The sequence below is a fragment of the Schistocerca piceifrons genome, chromosome 2 (assembly GCF_021461385.2).
Source record: "Schistocerca piceifrons isolate TAMUIC-IGC-003096 chromosome 2, iqSchPice1.1, whole genome shotgun sequence".
Taxonomy (NCBI): Eukaryota; Metazoa; Arthropoda; class Insecta; order Orthoptera; family Acrididae; genus Schistocerca; species Schistocerca piceifrons.
Window position 1 is genome coordinate 154,883,783 of NC_060139.1, and position 8,370 is coordinate 154,892,152.

Below are 8,370 nucleotides of genomic sequence, written 5' to 3' on the forward strand. Positions count from 1 at the left end.
CAAGTTTCAAACTTTTGCGCCGCAAAGGTAGACAGTTGCGGGGTTTCGAAAAATTGAGCAATTTATGTGTTGGATCGATTATTTCTACGTCTGCTTGCCTGAGATAAAGTTCATGTTTGTTCATCACTAGATTTTGAAAATACTGCTGTCTGTTCCTCATCTGTATAGATAAACATTTTTCATTCCTTTTTACATTTACAGAGCTTTATCTAGGAGCGCAAATACAACTAACTCATTGAGTGACTTTTGTTGTCACTGCTATCTTATCCAAAGCAAGACACATAATTAGCCAGTATTTCTTTTTTTTCCACTTGCAGTTCCATATCAAACGACAGTTGATAATGTAGGTGCAATGAAAATCATAAGCTTTCTCACATTTTTTCTCTTTCCTTGTGTAAATATAATGGCATAAATGCTCTCGCACTAGATGATCAGCTTTTTATATAGGAAAAGACAATTACGAATTCATACGCCATCTCACACGTCACATGCCATATCACACGTCGCATAAAGCTTTCAGTTCACTTTGATACTATACGTACAAACTCGTATGTCTGAAAATAAACGAGATAAAAGCTCAAGGAATACAAATCTTTAATGAAAAAAAAAAAACGATTTTACAAGCTTCGGCATATTTTCAGTTGCGGTTGGTATGAAAGTCTTCATTCGTCTTTCACAAATGTTCAATGTGCTTCCCTCCGGTCACACGACAAATGTTGAGACGATACTCAAACTCGCTCCACAGTTTTATGAGTATGTCTTGAGTTACAGCTTTCACAGCTGCTGCTACGCGGACTCGCGTTTCACTCAAAGTTTTGGTCAAAAAAGTGACCGGGGGGGGGGGGGGGGGGGGGCACTTAGAAGGAGTCTTTCACAAACGCCCACGAAACATCATATACAGTGGGACTGGGCGATCTTCCTTGGAGTCCAGTGGTACGATGCGAGATATGTATGCCCTACATGTTTTAGGAGGTGCTGCACCATACTCTCGACGAAAATCATGCCGTACAGTTGTAACCAAGTTGCAACATTTGAAACGGAGGATGTAAAACGCCTTTTGTTGCTATGTTATCGTCATTTCGACTCGATGCACATTGTATAATGAACGAACGAGTGAGCCAGCTGCAGCAGGGAGACTCCTGCCGTCAACCACACGATGTTGTTGATGGCAGACAACCTTACCTGATCTCCTTCGTAGACTTCTCGTTGTATCAAGGCAGTCCCACAGACGAGAACTTAGACTCTGGGACTTTTTAATTACCTTATCCTCAGATAGTAACGAAGTGAATAGTGAGATGTTACAATATCTGGGTGAGTCACGCCGCACGCTCTCTACTGGTATATTAGTGATCAGAAGCTTAAAGACTCTTCTGGCCGAGCGTATCTTTCACAGTTCGTAGGTCAAGTATGTCCACACTCTTCTTCACAGAGATCGCGCCTAACGACACCTCTGTGTATCCGAAGATTAGTAAAATTATAGTTTAGACAGGTTCACTCCGCTCTAGCGGTCGAATTGTGGGCACTGAATAATATAAATACTGCAGAAAAATCATCTTTTGGCTTAATAATGTCATTTGAAATCAAAGATCTTCTTCTATTCGTTTATCGTTACTATGTGAACCAGAGATGACTTAACACCAAGATCAGTAAGCACTGTTATCTCTGGTAAGCGTATTAAAATTCTCTACTACAGGAAATTATTAATTATGTAATTGATTTCAGTTTAGACGCCTCTTGAATAATAGAACTGATAATGTTTGACTGATGCACCCTATCAGACCTTTACGCTTTGAAAATCATTCCTATATTCGCAGTTTATATCACTTCTCGTAAACTCGGTAAATCAGGGATCAAACATCACTCTCTTTTAGCGTCGTTAGGTATACAAATCACCGTTCTTCCTGATCTTCAATCACATTTCAATATAAATAAACTGGAGTTACCAATTTCCAAAATAATTAATTCTTTAACACTTTTCTTTTTAGAAGACACAGAACGTTTTATTTCGTAACACCATACACAGATGACTACTACGTTAGTATTTCAATGTACACTTGCCGTCAAGCGTGACTCTTTCAGAACAGCTAACTTCAAATCTGACATAGAACCGAAGTTACAACATTACGTACTCGTTGACGAAACATTATTTCATTGTTATAAACATAGGCCACAGCATCTAAGGGAAGCTTCCGACGTCTTCCCGATCACGGCCGTCAACTCTCTGTCTGCGTCCGTCGACATTGACATTCCGGCCCAAGTGGAAGATTCCTTCCGCTTCGATTAGGTGGTGCGCCGCTCATGAAACATAAGAAACAACAAACACATACATCTGCAGATTTCAAAACAGAAATTAACGTAACTTATAGACACATTGTGTTGTACTATATTTAACGTGAACAAGTTCAGCCGGTCACTTGCCATAATTGCGATAATTGATAACTGTAAAAAGCCCTGTATCTACACACCGACTGAGAGCGAGGAAAATGACAGATGAGCCGGGACTGCAGCGGCGCTTCACATACAAGCGAGTCTACATACCATCACAGCCTTGTGAAGTGTACACACCTGAACACCACCAAGAACGCCAGGCAAATGGGAAATGTCACTGTGAAAATTAATTGAAAATTTTCACTGACGATGGCATCGGAAATTCCAAGACAGCCGAAAGCTGCTGGAGTTTCCTGAATGCACTAGCCGCCTACTACGTCGAACAAACGATTTTGTTCCCTTCAGCTTTTCTCTCAGCCGCTCTCTTGGGCGTTTCACTGCTCTCGCAACCACTAGTCACGAAAGAACAGTAGCGATGATCCGTTGCGCCTACACTGGCTGCACTGTTCCCGTCGTTCATTGTCGCTGCACTACTATTTGTTCACAACGTCCCAAACCAGGACACTCTTACGTCTGTATCGGTAAAATTCAACAGAATTCGGTCGACAAATATTTTGTGTCTGGCTGCTGCCAATTTTGGCGAGCAGCAGTACAGTACCCTTGTGACCTGTAGCCTTTTCGATTGGCTTACCATGCCGTGCTGTGCCAAATCAGTAAGCACATGTTATGTGCCAGCACTGCTCATTCTGTGCAGGGACTTCTGTAATTTTACGAGTATGTAGGCGACTTATACGTCAACCTAGAGCTGGTTTTGAGGCGAGCTGAATTTGTTTGTTTGGCTGGGTTTTAATCGGCGGGACGAGGACGTCGCCGAGCGATCCAGGCGAGCGCTGGTGCAGAAACAAGAAACACGTGGCTGGAAACGGGGAAAATCCCAAAGCTGGGAATTTGGTTGGCTGTCACTCGCATGGTCTTTGTACAGGAGATGCTGCAAGAAATGGCGGAGTGCCGGGCAGTGTTAAAGATCGCTAAGCTATTTGAGATTAGCTAGTAACTCACATTGAAATATTAATGTAAATCTGAATACACCTGCAATGTCACAAAAATGAGACACTTCAAATGACGCAACAATATTTCAATAGCTTTAAAATTACAGAAGTTAATATTTCGTACTGAATAAACAATTACACAATGAACTTCTGAATTAACGTTTAACCGCTTTATACGATTTCAACAAACGATACCTCAGATGATAGCATTGGACTATAGCTACCATCTCTGAAGGCCATGGACCTGTATCTATTTTATTCCTGGATTAATTACGTCTTTTGTATCATTGGTTTTAAGCAAATGTTTGTCAGATCATCATATTCTTCATATTTACACAGCAAATGAGCATAGCAACAGCATACCATATTTGACATACTTGTGTATTTATTTAGTGAACAGTTTACTATTTTGCCAGTGTGCTGGCATACACTGGTGCCGGCACACCATGCAGCGCAGAGGTTACAAGAGTGTCGATAGAGGCCAACGACAAGACTCGCTGGAAACGCGCCGCCAACGCCCCATCAGCCGCCAGTATTTAGGACCGCCACCGCGGACTGGAGGGCCAGTTTAGCCAGTTAGTTAATTTTGAATGTGAACATTTTAGGTTAGGCTTTACCGTGACTGTTATTGACATTAAATGAAACAACAAGTTTACTGTTACCAGTCACCGTTTTATTTATTTCCACGACGCGTTTCAAAGGTTTAAACCTCCATCATTGGGTGGGTTTACATTAGTTAGTATGACATTTGTGTGTGTGTTGTGTTACGATTTTTTGGAGGAACGTGTAGTACTGTCTAGTGGAGAAACAAGACACTATTTCAGAACATGGTTTTGGGTTTCTTCTGACAAAAATTAAACTAATATCTAGCGGTAAACACAAAATAAGTGAAATAGAGTACCTCCAGTGGTCACAGGTTCTTTCAGTTGTCGTAACACATGTATACTGTCATATTTGTAAACAAATATGGCGTCTGGAATCTGCTGGGTGCAAGGTTCGTATGGCAGAAGAGAAGACATAATCGCAAAGTACAAAGAATATACATTGTAAAAACATTATTACAGAATAATTATTTAACGGATTTGGAGGTGTTTGTTTTGAGGTGTCGAATACATGTGTGCACTTCAGGTGGCATATAAATCCAATTTTATCAAGTTAAAACAGCTTAAACTTCATACTCGTTTATACAATCAGGTGAAATGTTAAAATGGCTTAAACTTCATACTTGTTAATGACAATCAGGTGAAATGTTACAGACTTTGAGTACAATAATCATATTGGCTACAGCAGTAAAATTACATAAATGACAATATTTGATTGGGATTAACAGACAGATGTGGCAGGCTGGAGGCAGAAGGAGAGGAAGAGAAAGTGTGTGTGTGTGTGTGTGTGTGTGTGTGAGAGAGAGAGAGAGAGAGAGAGAGAGAGAGAGAGAGTGGAAGGAGTGATTGTATAAGAACAAACTTTACATGGCAATGGGTCGTACGATTGCACGCTACATATATTAAGTTAGTTAATTCCAGTAAATTCGAGTCTGTACGCCATGGAGTTCCAGAGTGTCACCGAGACTGAGCTGTAGACTTAACAACTAGCACAGAGACAGGCAACAATTAGCAACCTTATAGTGATCATAACGGACTTCTATTTCAATAGCATTGAGGCTACGTGGACTATACAGAAGAAAGCTTGTACCACAGCACAAGGAAACTTAAAGTTAAGTAGCTCTATGTTTACCAATAAAGAACCCACTTATTATCCTCATGTTACAGAACCAGGAACCCGGCTATCAACCAACATCCTCTCCTTGCTTCCCATGGTACAGCTCTACATATAAAAGCGGCTAAAGAGAATACAACAACCAGTAACTGTATGCCAATGTCAATTGCAAGTGTCATTAAAAAACTGTGCTAATTTAAAAGTGGTCAATCGTATGTGTTAGCAGTCACCACAGTTGAAAAGAGAACGAAAAGACACTTCTGTCAAGAATGCATAAATAGCTGTTTAAACAAAATTTAACAATAATTCGTTATCATTTAACATGAGCACACTTGCACAAGAATACTAGATTATTTATTTGTGAACAATCCTTTATTTGCAATTTTTGTGAATGATCTGAGTGTGACCGAATGTTTATGTCATTTCTTTATTAAATATTGATGTAATATATGAGTTTAGTCTGGGAAGTGCTCATGATGAGTCAAATCATGTTTGTAGAATGTAAGAACGATGTTTTTTAGTGCGGACGGCCTTCAGCCAATGGTAAACTGGACAGTGGTGGAACACTACAGGAATCAAGTGAAGACAGGGACTTCTCGAGTGAAGAGCTCAAGGGAGCCGGCCGGAGTGGCCGAGCGGTTCTAGGCGCTACAGTCTGGAACCGCGCGACCGCTACAGTCGCAGGTTCGAATCCTGCCTCGGGCATGGATGTGATGTCCTTAGGTTAGTTAGGTTTAAGTAGTCCTACGTTCTAGGAGACTGATGACCGCAGCAGTTAAATCCCATAGTGCTCAGAACCATTTGAACCATTTGAGCTCAAGGGAGCGATTATGGATATTTGACATCGAGTTCTTGAAGAAGGCAGACCTGCTTGAGATAATGTGTGTGATTCAGTTGTATAAGTGTTTGAGTCTGGGCGCTGAATGGCCGCTACGATACCTCAACTTCTGAAGGGCCTTAAAGGTCTCAATGTGCTCCAGAGGAGGACTAACTTTTCGCTAGTATCATGGAACTGGAGATAGACACAATATGAGTTACTATTCTTTGTATTGTGTGTGATGATTTGTAAATCATCATGTTGAGCTCTGAACTGTTTTGAGCTGGTGAATATTTCGTGTATTGCGATCACAAAATTGACTTAGTTTTCGAGTATCTTTGATAACTATTTAGTTTTGTGATTTTGCTGCCATTCTCGTAACGCTTTCAGTGTAACTTTACTGCATTTGTATATGGTATATTCTGTCTGTATTTATTTGAGATGTCCTATCTTGAAAAAAATCTATTTACTGCAATTCTGTCATCTACATCAATTACAGATGATAGAACAGAATCATTGTTATTCAAGTCTTCATTTAACTTCTATTTTGTATTTCCTAGTTTTTTATTAACTTGCAGTTCTAGCCAATGCATAGACTATTTGACTGCAGGATCACAGCCTCAGGTTATTATTTGCAGTGAATTAGCTGTGGGGCATGAAGGAGACACGTGTGGCTCGACCCTATGACTACACCTAGTTATTCTTTTTAAACACGACCATACCTTAACTTCTGAAGGGATAGCCCAAGTACCTAAAGTATGAGTAATCACAAGTAAAGACGCAACTGGTTTGCTTATATGGGATGCTGTATGGAAGAGCAACTACTCAGCTGTAACGATAAGGTACTGTTGCAGTCTGTGGGCAGAGGTTGCATCCCCCTGAGAATTCACTAAGGACGTTGTAAATATGCTATGCAACTATAGCCTTACTACTCTGTCACTAGTCACAATGTTGACCGGCTACCTGTAGACTGCATCTCTCTCTCTCTCTCTCTCTCTCTCTCTCTCTCTCTCTCTCTCTGCCCGAACAGGCCATGAAGCCCTCCGATCGGCCGCCGTATCATCCACAGCCCACAGGCGTCACTGGATGCGGATATGGAGGTACATGTGGTCGGCAAACCGCTCTTCCGGCCGTATGTCGGTTTACGAGACTGGAGCCACTACTTCTCAGTCAAGTAGCTTCTCAGTTTGCCTCACAAGGGCTGAGTGCACCCTGCTTGCCAACAGCGCTCGGCAGACCGGATGGTCACCCATCCAAGTACTAGCCCAGCCCGACAGCGCTTAACTTCGGTGATCTGACGGGAACCGGTGTTACCACTGCTACAAGACTGTTGGCTGTAGACTGCATGCATTATCGCTATTCCTCATGTAGTTATACAGTGTGTAACAGACACAAGAGCAGATTATTTTTGTTGACTGAAGACGATATACCAAACAACATTACAACAATATTTATGTCATTTGCAGACTAATAATTATAGACATCACACATCGTATGTTTTTAGGTTGGTTAGTACCTCCAAATACATTTGGCAAGAGCAAGCCATTAATGCTTATTTTTCCCTGGGCAGCAGGTCAGGTGTTGAAATTCGGATGTGTGGAAGCAAAATGGTTAATCTATACTGACAGTTGTAGTCCACTCAGTGGTGCAGTACAACTGTGCAGAAAAAATCAAGTTGTAAAGTTTGTGATGTGTTTGTGGGAAGAACGTCCAACACAGAAAAAAAGACCAACACACTGATGCATGTACATATTAATTCATCACCAATAAAAATATCTGCCTTACCCATTGAACGCTGTATGTATCAACAAGATCCCTTGACGGTCCTCTTCTTTTCTTTCCTTTTTTTTTTTTTTTTTTTTTTTTTTTTTTTTCTACACATCAAGTTCTGTAGGACCAAATTAAGGAGCAAATCTCCAAGGCCACAAGGCCAGTAAGTGAAATTACAACATCAAAGTAATAACAAATAAAACAAAATGTTTATAAACCCAAAAAAGTCAAGCCAAAAGTTTAAGTAAATGCAGTCAACAATATAAAATAAGAAGGAGCTTAACGTTTCAAGGAACTCCTCAACAGAATACAAGGAGCGACCCATGAGGAACTTTTCAGTTTCAATTTAAAAGCGCGTGGATTACTCCTAAGATTTTTGAATTCTTGTGGTAGCTTATTGAAAATGGATGCAGCAGTGTACTGCACACCTTTCTGCACAAGAGTTAAGGAAGTCCGATCCAAATGCAGGTTGGATTTCTGCCGAGTATTAACTGAGTGAAAGCTGCTTATTATTGGGAATAAGCTGATATCGTTAACAAAGAACGACAGTAAAGAATATACATATTGAGAGGCCAACGTCAAACTACCCAGACTAGTCAACAGGCGTTGACAAGAGGTTCCCGAACTTACACCGCTTATTGCCCGAACTGCCCGTTTCTGAGCCAAAAATATCCTTTTGGAATGTGAAGA

General features: G+C 40.8%; 1 pseudogene; it reads right to left on the minus strand.

The window, feature by feature from the left end:
• Positions 1 to 7,127: 7,127 nt before the first annotated feature.
• Positions 7,128 to 7,245, minus strand: LOC124778836 (annotated as a pseudogene).
• Positions 7,246 to 8,370: the final 1,125 nt, after the last annotated feature.